Source organism: Caretta caretta, chromosome 5 (assembly GCF_965140235.1).
Source record: "Caretta caretta isolate rCarCar2 chromosome 5, rCarCar1.hap1, whole genome shotgun sequence".
In the NCBI taxonomy this organism is placed as follows: Eukaryota; Metazoa; Chordata; order Testudines; family Cheloniidae; genus Caretta; species Caretta caretta.
The window spans coordinates 60,419,204-60,433,104 of NC_134210.1; the positions used below are offsets into that span (position 1 = coordinate 60,419,204).

General features: G+C 36.8%; 1 protein-coding gene across 5 annotated transcripts in view; it reads right to left on the reverse strand.

Annotated features, from left to right (window-relative positions):
* Positions 1–13,901, reverse strand: part of ARB2A (ARB2 cotranscriptional regulator A) — a 363,334-nt gene that overhangs the window by 49,642 nt on the left and 299,791 nt on the right. The gene's annotated exons all lie outside the window — the stretch shown is intronic.

Sequence of the window (13,901 nt, forward strand, 5' to 3'; positions counted from 1 at the left end):
TATCCAATGGCAGGATAGTCCCAAATGTCTAAATTGAAGTTGACCTGACGGATTAAATCCTATGGGTCTTGAATTTACATTTCACAAGCTTAATACCCGATCTGATTTATGATTTACCTTGTGAAACTACGAGACAGTTGTATTTTAATGACTTTACTTTTTTGAGGATAACTGGAGCTCTGACAATGGCATTTAAAATGCACTTACATCAGAGCTGCTAATAGGCCCATAATGATTCTTGATTATGTTTCAGTGAAAGGCAATTGAGTGACAGATAGCTGATTTTGAAGATCAAATAACTTTCTGCCGCCCCTACACAGTTCCCAGCTGCTGCACACATTATATGCCAATACAAATGTAGTTGTAAAATAGACAAATATACTGTAACTATCTTATTAAACGAGACACAGCATGGGATATTTAAAGCATTCCTGAACCACTTAATGCTATTACTGGAAATTTTACACACAGAAACAAAACAAAACTTTCAAACTATTTCAGCAGAAACAAAAACAAACACCTCTCTACCCATTTCTTTTACATATGCTCCCAGAGACTATTTGTTGACACTTAGTCTAGGGCTGCAGCTTGTTTTCACTTTAAATGTAACTCATGAAGTAAACACAGAATTTTTTTTGTATGCAGACATAAGTACTATCATCAAAGATATCTATACAGACGTTTAAAAATCCCAATACAGAAGGCTGCTGCTAATAATAATATACAGCTATGATGTACACTTTGTTCAATGTTATAAAAGCCCACTGCTTGTTGAAATTTATTTTACACTCTAAACTGTAAGTAAATAATGATAAGACATCACAGTCTGTCTGATAATCTTTGACAACAATTCTAACACCGTCATTGTGGCCACTGGAGAAACCTACACGTACTCAGCCCTGACCCACAGAGCCTTTTATCTGCATGTGTACTCTCCACAAGCTGAGCAAATAAAGGCCAACTGATAATTTACACATGAATCAACTTTCTCTGCAGAGTAGGCACCAGAGACATTTCTTTTCTCTGTTACTGAGAGAAAAGCAGCCAGGTCTGAGCTTGTCTCACCAGAAATCATACAAGTGAAACAGTGATATGTTTAAAAATGGCAGATCAGCAAAGGGAAGCTGTTCTGAATGCCTGATAAAAATGGCAGCCACAAAGGACTAGATGAATATTTAGCTTGAAACAGGACTAACAGTAACAATGAGTCTTTATCCTATTCAAAACAGGTAATGTCTTACAAACTGAAATGGAGATACAATCCTGATAGAAGATTACACAAGATACTTGAATGGGTATCGTTAAAGAATTCAACCTACATTTTAATGAAGTGTGAATCCCGTGATCCTTTCATCTAGTTTTCATTTACACTACATCCAGTTACCTTATGTGACTGGTATGACAAAGGGTATACCACCCATCTTGCTTTTAAGATAGCTGTTATGCTGTGAAATATAGTAGCCAATGATAAAATATAACTCAAAACTTGTTCATGAGAAAAATTAGGTACAAATTTTACATGAAAACCTCCTGAAAGAGATAAAATGATATTTGTTTCCAACTCAGATCACATGTAATGAGGGCAAATTTTACAATCTCATAAACACAATTCCTAACTATTTCCCCAAGGAAAGAGAGGTGAAGTAAGGGAATAGTACCAGTTTGTTAAAGAATCAAAGGGCAGAAACACTTCTATTTAATAAACCAGTCAAAACACTACTTTTATAATCCAAAGGCAGACAGATACACATCTGACCACTACAGTTAGCACAATTTTTTTTTCTTTGTTAAGAAGACAATTTTCCATGTGCTGCAAAATACACTTTAATGATGACTTAGAAGGTTTTTATGCAGCGCACCTGAATATTGTAATGGGAAGGATGAAGTAAACAGGATGTCACCAGTGCCAAAAATTGGATTCAAATTTCAGAAGTCAGAGTCATCTTCTCATGGTTGACTGATAAGACACTCTCCCTATCCTTCCACTTCTTGCTTATGCCTGAATAGGCTTTTCTAGAGGCAGTGCTTCTTGTCAGTGATTAACAAGTGGAACCATTTTCGGATGGATACATTTTCTTTGCCTATCTTCTGTTCTCCCCCGTGCCACTGATCCCTGGTAACCCTCACCCCATTAGACATTGTCCTCACTTAACTCCACGGCCTGTGCTACTCTTTGTACAAAGAGGTGAGATCATAAATCAGAATTTGGCCCCTAGACTGTAAGCGCTTCGGGGCAGGGATCATGTCTTACTAATTGTTTGGGTGTTGTAAAAATAAGTAATAACAGTAAAAATATAAGTATTTAAACTTAAAAAAAATATAAACCAAATAGTTTGAATGACTGCAGTTATATGCAAGTTGATAAAAAGAGATGAGCTTTTGGGATTTAAAATAAAAAGTAAAATGGTTATAACAAAATGTTCTCTTCTTTATAATTATACCCACTCTGACACACCTGACTCAGAGTCCCTAATGAAAATGTTTCCAATATACATTTATCTCCATTTTTAAATAAACAGGAGAAAATATTTCTCATAGCTACTAATTGCCTTGTGATTTCAAAAACAAACACAAACCCGCCGCCCTCCCCAAAACAAAAAAACAATTTTGCCCTTCCAACAGAGTTTTGTTATCTATGGGAGTTGCACACACATATCTTATGGTATAACTAGGCCTAGTTAATTTAATTGTTCCAATACTTACAGTGTGACAAGTGGAATGTAAAGAATAACTATACAGGCTGGAATGTACACTGTTAGATTTCGTAGCAATATAAGCTTATACAAATCTTAGTTTACTTGTCTGCTACATTTTTAAGAGTACTATTTGACTGGATGCTAGTGAGTTTTGGACGATGTGGTATTTTGAAGAAGCCAAATGAGCTCTAAGAAATAAACTGATACCTCTCTCGAGTGTCATACTAACTGTTACTGTGTGAATTATACTGCTGATAAAGATGTTGCTATGAACTAACATATCACTACAGAGGCTTAATCAATTTACAACATTTACATAATTATAATAAGCAACTCTGTATTGAAAGTGTTTCATTTACATCTCTAAATTGAAATCTTTAATGGAAGTCCAAGGCAAAGGTAAAAACCAAATCTAAAACACCATTTTTGTCTGTGTGACATTTATGCATGTGAAAACAATACCACAGGTTGGTTGGTGTTAGCCTATTCCATGGTATCTAAAAGATCTTGCCCCTGACAGCTTACAGTCTTCTTCCCATGTAATATGAACACCTCAGTGCCTCACTGATTTTTTCACCTGACATCAAATAATGCCAGCTGCATGCAAAAGTCAGTCTTGTCTCCTGTTTCGCATCCCCTGCAGGCTTGTCCCAGCTTGCTAGCTTACTTGAGAAGATGGGAGCAAGTACCTGCATAGCTATTTCATTTACAAGCCTGGCTCAGTCTCTCTTTGGTGCAAAAATGGTTCCGTGTTAGAGGAAGGATGCTGCTTGGAGAAGAACATGTCTCTGTTTCATAAGGAGACCCAAACTCCCTCCCAAGCCTAAACTTTTTATTCTGTATAACAGAAGAACAGCTCCAGATGAGGATAGGGAGCACGGTACATCTGTGGACTTCCTTGACTACCCATCACATGAAGGTTTTTCTTTCTGGTACAAGCATTTCTGAGCCCGAGGATCCACTGGGACACACAAGGATGTGAATTTGTTCTTCATTTCATCCTCTAAGCCTCTCTCCTGTGAAGCAGGCTGTGAACGATCAGAACCTAAGTGGCCTTGATCCCCTCACCCCCCATGATTTAGGGGAAATCATGCACAGTTTTAAAATGTCCATGAAGACCTTTTAGGACAGACACAGATATGAGTCTGAAACAACAGGATTGTGGAAGGGAGCTGACAAAGTGGGGCCCCATCTAAGGGCATTGGTGTGTCTCAGTCTAGAAAAGACAGGCAAGCAGGACACTCACAGAAACAGCTTATAGGGACGTGTCTGTCTCTTGCCAAGTGTGCTAAGGTGCTCATACTTAGGGAAGGCCAGACGTTCTATTGGCTTACGGGTGGCCCAGGAATTCCAAATAACTAATGGTGACAAAGTACTGCCTGAAACAATAAATTTTCACCTAATGTAGCCAATTCAAACATTCTAGGGGAAAAAAAGTTATATTCAAGAGGTAAGGAAGAGAAGTGTTATCTGTAAATCTATGGCTGAAAGCAAAAGGCCAAAGTTCCAACCTCCTAAAAGACCCTTCAGTCTTTAGTCAATTCTGCAGCATAAGGCAAAGTAAACCTATCTCTACAGGGCTAGCAGTGGTACGCTGTTTTGGTTACTGAGTTATAGGATCACTTAAATCCTCTCAGCCCTTTCAAGAGATCCCCTCTGCAGTCATTGGCAGAGACTCTGAACTTGAGCCACCAAACAGTTACATGCAACAAAAAGAAGGCTGCCATTCTCTGTTCCGATTCGGAACAGGTTAAATCCTCATTGTCTGTCCCAGGATGAGTGTCAAAGGGGTTAAAATTGTATTTCAATTCTAATCCACTGCAAGCAGTCCCGCTCTCCCCCAACACACCTAAATCATTTTCTCTGTCCATCCTTTGAACACATGTTCTTGCTTTGTCTTCTCTTGCTTTATCTAGTTTATCACCTTTCTTCTTCTTTCGCAGAAGGAAGACAGCATCAAAGAACTCAGGTCCCAGGTGGGAAGCTCAAACAGGATATAGGTCCCACATACTTCTGCTGAAACAATCAGATGCCTCCTCTGTGCACTTGTTTTGATTGACACTTATTTGGGACTTTCAAATTCAGTTCTGTATTAACTTGTTTTCTGAGTTCCTGGTGAAAATTAATTTTATTACATCTTTTGTGGTACAGAAGATAGTTGTTTTCCTTTTCCACAGTGTCTATTTCTATTATAGCAACATCTATTTATTGCCTTGACCATTGTGCTGAAAGACAAACATTCATGCCCCTTGTAGGCCACATTAAAATCATATTCCGATATATAGGTATCTCAGTCTTATCTCCTTTTCACATCTAGCTCAAAATCAGTGAAGAACTGAATTAAGCCCTATTTACAAAAGAAACAAACCATGAACTTTTAGGCACGAGGGTCTCAGATCCCTCAGCTGATGCCATTATTTAAAGGGACAGGTGAATGCCCAATTGTGAAAATCAAGTCGTCATTCCTCTCAAATAAACAGAATTATGTGCTCATAAAACCATATTAAGTCTTTAAACAGGAGTAAAATGATATTTGGAGACACTTGAATGCGTCAAAGACCAATGAATAAGAAAAAAAATATGTCACTGATTTAGAAAGGGGAAAATGAACTATTTTTGAAAGTCTTAACACTATTACTTGCATGTAACTAAAAAGATTTTACTCCATAACATAGCTTCTCAATGGCTTGAGAAGCCTAATTGGGTGATTGCAAAACCTACTTCCTATCCTTTGTCCCATCATTTATCTTCTGCTGAAATAGATTTACCCAGTTACTTGCAGTTAGTCCTACTCAGACACCAGTAGTTCCCCACAAACCATTGTGCCAATTTCCACAGCTCTTTCCTTGAACTGCTAATGCCCTCTTTGACAAAGCATGGATCTGATGAGGACTGTTATAGGTATTTGAGCACATGCACATGTGTAGTTGGAAAAGTCATGGTGTTAAAAAATAACTCTTGCTCTCTAAGGAAAGTGACCTATCAAAATATTTCCTTTTTAAGGAACAAGTCCCAGAAAGAGCCAAAGTGCTTCTAACTACACCTTGAGCCCTTTTAAAACATTGAAAACAAAAATGTGTGTGTTGTAAACTCTTTGGGCAAGATTCAACCATGGTTTAACTCTACTAACTTCATTATTCTTTATGTGAAAAGAAAAAGTCAATATAGTTTTGGACAAAAGGTTTTCTGAGCTGACTTCTCAAGTTCTTGAACAAGCTTTCCTCCTTAACAGTAACAAAGGTATTCAGAATAGAAGGAAGGACCTATATCATTTCAGTGTGATATCTCCCATTCTCATCTGTGTATAGATTTATTCACCAGCTGCTAAAAGAATATATGCTTATTGAGACTTAATCTACTTGTGGGGGGTGGGAACAAGACAGGAACAGAAAGAGATGACAGCGCAGAATAGGATTCATACATTGGACAGACCAATCTGCATATTTCATATCTGGAGAAATACTAACTTGTAAGGGATAGATGCAAGAGCCCACCTAAGTCCTATCACAATATATACACTAAGGATGTGCTAACAGTGACAGAGATATGAGTTGATTCCTTGTTTAAATTCTGACCATAATCATACTTCTTCATTCATCTCTCCCACTCTGCTTTCCCAGATGAGTTGAGCCTGAGGACAGTGAAAATTTTCTCCAAAGTTGACACGTATGGCTATCATGAATTGGACAGTATACAGTGCTTTGTCCATATTTTGGTTATCACCACTTGGTCAGGAACCTATAGGTCATTTCTACAACACACACAGCCTCTCCCTCAGTCTGTTAAACTACTGTCCTGAGTCGCTTTCTCAAACATGTCTCCAACATGACAAGACTACTTCTATTTATAAAACGTAGTGAAGCTGAAAATACACACCAGGGTCAACTGCAGTTGGCAGCTGTCCTAGGGAGGAAAAAAAAAAAAGCAGAAATGGTGGATGTATCATCAGTAGCACCAAATGCCATGAAACTATTGTCAAAATGGAGATATATTTCCTGATGGAAGGGCCAAAATAATCATACTGGATAATTATTTTAAAGCACCTCAGGTAGGAGATATTTCTCTTCTTAATAAGAATACAGCTAGTTTAGGAACTTGTCTGAGGTCAGGTACTTTAAAGTTGACCTGGAAGTTATTAAATAAAAACATTATAATTTAACTTGTTCAGAAATGTACATTTCTATTATTCAAATTCCTAAAATCTGACACTAGTTTTTGTTAATCTGTGCATTATCATCAAGGACAAACATGAATTAGAAAGGTTTCAGAGTAACAGCCGTGTTAGTCTGTATTCGCAATCCGATGAAGTGAGCTGTAGCTCACAAGAGCTTATGCTCAAATAAAAAGGTTAGTCTCTAAGGTGCCACAAGTACTCTTTTTCTTTTTATGAATTAGAAAGTAACTCACCTATAAAATGTTTAAATATCTATTTTATTTAACAGTTTTTAAAACTTCTGTCTCTCACAAACACACAAGCCTTGCCCCCTCTTGAACTCACCAGACACACAAATTATGCAAGCTGAAAACACTTAGCCATTAATAGATATCAGAAAGTAGAAGAATATGATTTAAACTTTTGCGTTTAATATTGTTTTAAGGCAGATTAAGTTCATTTTAGGGCAAAAGCTGCTAGAGGATCAGTTCAAATTAGATTAAAGTGCAAAATATTTGCATTTACTTTGATTTAGGTGTTAGACGAAAATGTCTCATTGGAAATAGGAGGTTCTGTCTGTTGGCAAGACTCATCAGAAGAATGGTAGCATTTGTTTCTTATATCAAGTTGCACAAGCTGCAAAAATAATTGCAGATGTACCTTCTATTCTTTCATTGTTCCTCACTAAAGTTTCTTTTAATTTATTAAAACAAAATCTATATTGCAAAAGCAATTAGAAGAATTAAAACAGCACCATTTATACAGCTACTTAAGCAGCATTAGTCATTTGACACTGAAGGTTCTATTTTGGGATACAGAATATAAAACCATTTCCTCAAGATATTTTGTGTTCAGCATAAAATATTAAAAATGTCTCATTTCCATGAGATCTGGTGGGAGTTCATGACAGATGTGTTGTTTTTATTTTCAAATTTTACAGCATTATTGGGTCCAATTAGCCCTGATGATTTACCCATGACAGCATGGACTTCTTGAGAGGAAAGAAAAAGTAGATCATCATCTTAGGAGCAAACAACAAACTGGGCTAAGATGGTGGGAGAAAGCCGCTGATTTTAGGTGTTTTACAACAAATGCCCACAAGTAGCCCAGAGAGTTTTCACTTATTTATACACCACCATATGATCCATCGTTTTGCCTTTAGCACTACAAAACAGACAGCCTTGGTACAAAGTGTTCTCCAGGTGTTAGCTTAGCAATTGTGTCACTATTTCTTATTTATATGCTCTGTCTAGTAATAGAAGACAAATTGCTATAAATGAGGTATTTGTGATTAAACAAGCCTTCTAAAGACAAGAGGGTGCACAGCTGAGTGTCATTACCTTGTGTGCCCCTTCTCCAGGCCAAGAACCAGGATTATAAAACAAAGTTTAAATGAAAATCTGATCTGGCCTATGGCAGTCTTCATATTGGAACTTTCAATTTTGTTTCTCCTTTTGAAGATTACCCCCCTCTTTGGTAATGGGCCCGGAAGAGTCTAATGTAAAAAAATACCTTGTCAAATGTCTTGTCTGGTTCCTTAGAACATCCTGACAGTATTAAAGTCTGCTAATAGCAAGAGTAGTAATTTTGTGTGAAGGAATTTACAAGGCAACATTTAAATCACGTAGCCACAAGAAAAATAAAGGTGATAAATGAATATGATAGTAAATGAACACAAAAATCATCTGCCTTAAGTTTGAGTACAATTTAAAAAGTTCAGATTTGTAATTTCAATTAAAACATCTACACTATTTCTTTCACCTGATTGTAGCCCCATATGGCAAGGTCAGCCCTTTCAGTGAACAAACAGCTCAGTCGCCTCCAGTGTAGCTGTTATCTTTCTCAACAAGGGGAGACATTTGGCACAGCCTAAAGCTGGGGCATGAACCCTGGCTAAGCTTAAGACATTTATCTGACAGCATCAGCTGACACTCCACAAACACATTTGCTCTCCATGACCCCAGAGCATTCGTGATTAATCAAAAATGTATCTTGGATCTTGAGAACAAGCTACAAGCAGGCACATACACACAAAAAGAATATGCTCTAGATCTCGCTTATCGACTCAAGAGGTATATTGAATTTAGAAATAGCAAATAGAATAAAATGATCAATATGTTCTCACTTGTCCATGGAAGAGCAAATTTTACCCCTCAAGCAACAGACATTGATCATGTAAATGTTTTTGGAGCCACTTTCAAGTAAAGAAAGCAAAAACATCATGATTTTTTAAATTTTTTTGAGGGGGGAATAAAAGGGAAGAGTCACAAAGGTGTGTGTGTGCTCTAACTTAGTTGGAAAGTGTGTAAACAACATTTAAAGATATGAAGTACATAACATGCAGCACTACTGCAGTCTTTTTCACTATTCCGTACTGCTAAAACCCAGTTTTGGTAGCATGTTGCCAAGTGATCTTAATAAAACATTATGAAGGAGACTTTAAAACTTAATGAAGGCACATAATCTGCTTCAGAGAAAACTCCCTGCCTTAATTTAAATGAGACACAGTTATAACATATCCCCCATGTACTGTTTACAATTTATAATTTATGTCTTTCAGTTCAAATACACTACTTTCTGCAGTCAACTGCTAAATGATATGATTAGCATCTGAATACTGTAATATTCTACTTCTCAATAGTCAGAGTAGTATGAGGCAGTGAATTTCTGTTTTAATACTTTTTTATGTCACTTTCTAATAAGAATTCTGAACTCTAATTAGGTATGCAGGAAGAAATTATGTGCCCCACCCAAGTTAATTTGAAGATGGTTATAGCTTTATAGAACTCTCCACAATTGCACTTATTAAATCTCATTCTTTCCTGATTACCTACTGCTTAGGTTACAAGTCTTTTGTGCTCATACAGCACTATCATTCTACCAGAGAAAAACTACTGTACATGCTCTGGTCCCTGTTGGCACGACAAACAAACTTTCATAGCATGTGCTCTCTCTATAAAATGGTGGTACTAATTAGAAGATATAAACTCATGCTGAGGCATGATATGAATTGGCTTTATGCATCTACTAAGCTCACAGCAGTATTAGATTTATGCTGTTGATGGCTTGAACTAATATTCAACTAAAAATTTACACATTTTTAAATCTGCAGAAAAATGAAACAAAAAAGTAATTGTATTTATTGATACAATTCAGCAGAACCTCACTAATCCATACTCCATTAATCTGTTAGCTTTATAAAGAGCACAAAATGCCGTCTCCTCACTTTTCAGCAAAGATTTAGTAGCAGAATACTGCAGTGAAATCTTATGTTAATATTATTTAGTACTTATATACCACTTTTCTGTGGGCAGATTTCAAAAGGCAGTACAAAAGGGGTGGCGGGGAAAGGGAGGGGAGAAGGGTTAGGGGAGAGGGGTTAAATGTGGAAATGGAGGCACAAAGTGGCGTATTAACTTGCCCAGTGTGTAAGTGATAGAGCCAGTCAATGGCCAGAGTCCAGCTCTCCTGAGTCTCTATCCTGTGCCCTAGTTACTGGACCAGACAGCAATATATCACAGTACACTTATTAGCACATTGTGGAGCATCATAATCAATAATTAAAACTAGTTGCTACAAATTATGCAACAAAGTACACCTTGTAATGCATTTTTGTTCATTTACATATCTGCTTTTTAACAAAATTCAGGAGTTTACAATGAGTTTCCTCATCAGAGTGAACTAGTGAGGTTGCAGTGAACCGCAATCTCAGTCTCACTCGGAACACTATGTACATATAGTCTTGCATGGTGCTAGCCTCCCATATGTTTATCTTTGTGAAACTCTTAAAATGTGAATTGTTAGCACTAGACATCACAGCTGTATGTTTTGACATCCATGGTGAAAATGAGCAGAAAATCTAACTGTTCCATATCAAGAAGTATTTTTACTAGTGCTAATGTGCCTTAAATACCTTGTTCCACAGATGAGTAGCCTGGCACCTGCTGCATGAGAAATAGCCAATTACTGTTCAGTGTCTCTAATTTTCTGATTCAATTAGCATGCTTCAGAGCTTTCCAGTTTAATTGCAAACTACTTCACAGTTAGCTCTCTGATTAATCATTGCCCATCTGCAAGCCATCGCAAAACTTAGTGGAACAAATTTGTGTACTTTGGAATGCTGGGAGCTTAGCAAATCAAACTTGTTTTGGTATATAAAGCTTTAATTTTGTTTGCCCTTTTCAGCTGCACTTGTAAGAAGCTCTGTACTGATTAAACAGGAAGTCCGGACCATAATATGCTACATTATGCATATAATTACTGTAAATACAGCCGAGACTGTAGAAACATCATTTAAGGTTAGGCTCTAACGTGTATGGCGTAGGGGGTCAAGAAAACAGATTTGGAATCAATTTCTTCCCATTACAACAGAAAGCAAGTATAATAAAAATAAACGTGATGTAATTCTAACACCTGTATCCATGCTGGCATTTTTGTATTATTGTATTCTTACATAATCACAATAGAATATTGCTTTCTTATTTCTTTTAGTTAACAGTAATTAACTTTTAAAAACTTTGCAGAATGTACTTAAGAAGTTTTACTCTGTTGATTCACTTGTGTTTTTAAATGTTAGAAAACTGTTCTTTTTTTGTTGTAGCTGCTTTTCTTTGTGTATATTGCTTCAACAATAATAATATACAGTGGCCCCATACAACTTCAACATTTTAGAATCGTATTATTTATAAGGTTAAGTTTTCAAATGTATGGCATAAACTGCATGTACAAAATAGCTAGGCAACTATAATGACACAATGGGAAACTGGGAATTACATACAGAATTACCTATTTTGCACACACATACATGTAGTTTTTGAAAATTTAGCCCTATGGGCCTCAATTCAGCAAAGTGCTTACGCCCATGCTTATCTTTACATAAGTGCCTGAGGAATCAATCCTGAAAGGTGCTCAGCACCCTCAACTCATATTCAGTGGGCGATAAAGGGTGCACAGCACCTTATAGAATTGAGCCCTAAGTGATTTGCTGAATCAGAGTTATACTGCACATTACATTTTCCTAAAACCTTTTACTGCAAAATGATACAAATAAATATTTTTTTCTGCATTTTAGTAAGAGAATTTTTAAAGATTCTTCTTTTAAACAAAAAAACCCACCTTGCTAAACTCTTGTATAATAATGAAAATCTTGCCCAACCAATGCAATGTGCTCTCCAATTTTACATGCTATCTTAGGGTTTTATGAGTGGAAATAATATCAGTGGAAATAATTACCCTCTTGCAACTTGACACCAATACAACCATATTATCATATGCTAAAGCTGAAGAAGCCAATATATTACTACTGAATAGAAGGCTGATTGTAGGATTTCAACAAAGTCCTGAGATATTTAACTTTAAAGTGCTGAGCTTTGTAGGTACAGAAAGCTATTTTAAATAATTTTTACAGGTTTTTAAGGTTTCCTCAAAGCCACGTACAGGTGGATTCATGGTAATTAAGGATGCATTCAGACAACTACTTCTATAGGTGGAGAGAGACAAATAATAATCTCAATAGTGTTTACAAATGTCTAAAACATTCCTAATACAGTTTTTCTCTCTCAGGTGGTGCATATGCAAAAATCATGATGGTGTGACGTAGTTTAAAGCTTTTATTGACACTCTCTTGGAATAATCTGAGTAACTCACCAATGATTTCTCCCCTTAAAGTTAATACAGACATTACAAACTCATGGCAAAAAAACCCAAAAAACAAAACCTTTGATGTCACCACATACCAATATGAGTCAACTATTTGAACATACAGAGCACAAGGGAAAGTATATTTGCAGAGTAAAGGTTTTGTCTTTTATATATAAAATTGGATTATAAATTTAAGATATGTACATTGGATTCATGCTGAGGTACATGGTTTACTCTGTGGGAAACAGAAATGAATAGAAGTGAATTTTGCTGGTCTTTCAAGAGTCCTAAATGTTAGAAGTTATTTTTATCCTAAAGTCAATGTAGCTTCTATTATCTGTTCTGTTGAAACATAATCATGTTTAGCTCATCTGCTATGTACAGCTCCCACATTAATGGTGGGAAAATTCAGAAAATGATGGCTATTATACCGTGCACCCAAACTGTGATTTTATACAGTGTCTCAAACTGAAGTGAATATCATCTAAATCTTTACAACATTGCTTAAAAATTTTAGCCACATGATGCCCATTAAAGTCAAGGCAAGATATGTAGCTAAAACCCTGTAATACACTTTGATATATACTCCATATATGGGTTATAGTCTCAACTCAGTGTGCGGGAATTTGTGTTTAGAATTCTGTGGCCATGCTATCCTATCACTCCAGGAAGCAGGATTGTATATTATTCCCATCACTTTCATTGGCAATTTATTCATGTCTAAATCTAATTCACAATTGCCTTCCTGGGATGAGATTCTCACCCCCTCTCTGGCTCCTTTACTGGGTAAAGTAACAAGAGCAGCGTAAAAGGGCTCCAAAAGTCTCAGATACAGCCACTGGAAAATTCTCCTGGCATGGAAACTAAGGGCTGCCAGCTGCCCTGCAGGGACCACCTCAAAAGCTCCGGCATGGTGAGGGAAGGGGTGTGTGTGTGTCAGGGCATTGCAGTGGGGATTTTGGGCAGTCAAGAAGGCTGCTATAATTTAGGTTTGAGAGCTGTCTAAATTACATCAAGGGCCACTCTGGCCTCAGAAACAGTCTCGAATCAGAAGATCCAAAGTCTTAGCCCCCCATCCTGGGTTGCATGTTCTGTGCTGAGCCTCTAACGCCTTGTATTCACGGATAAAATTTCCCAGAATAGCTATAGTGGGATAACTATTCTGCTATTGTTATTTCAGTATTGTTTTACTATCCTGGTATAACTCCTCCATGTGGACATTATTCCAGAATGAAACTGATTGTGTTCTAGAATAGTTACTTTACTTTGAAAGCAGAGTAATTATTCCAGAATACGATCACTTTTATTCTGGAACGCTATTTCTATAACAACATAGCTATGCTGGGAAATGGCCCCATGTGGACCAAGCCTTAAAGGCACAGCATGTAATCTTACCTCTGGTTACCAGTCTT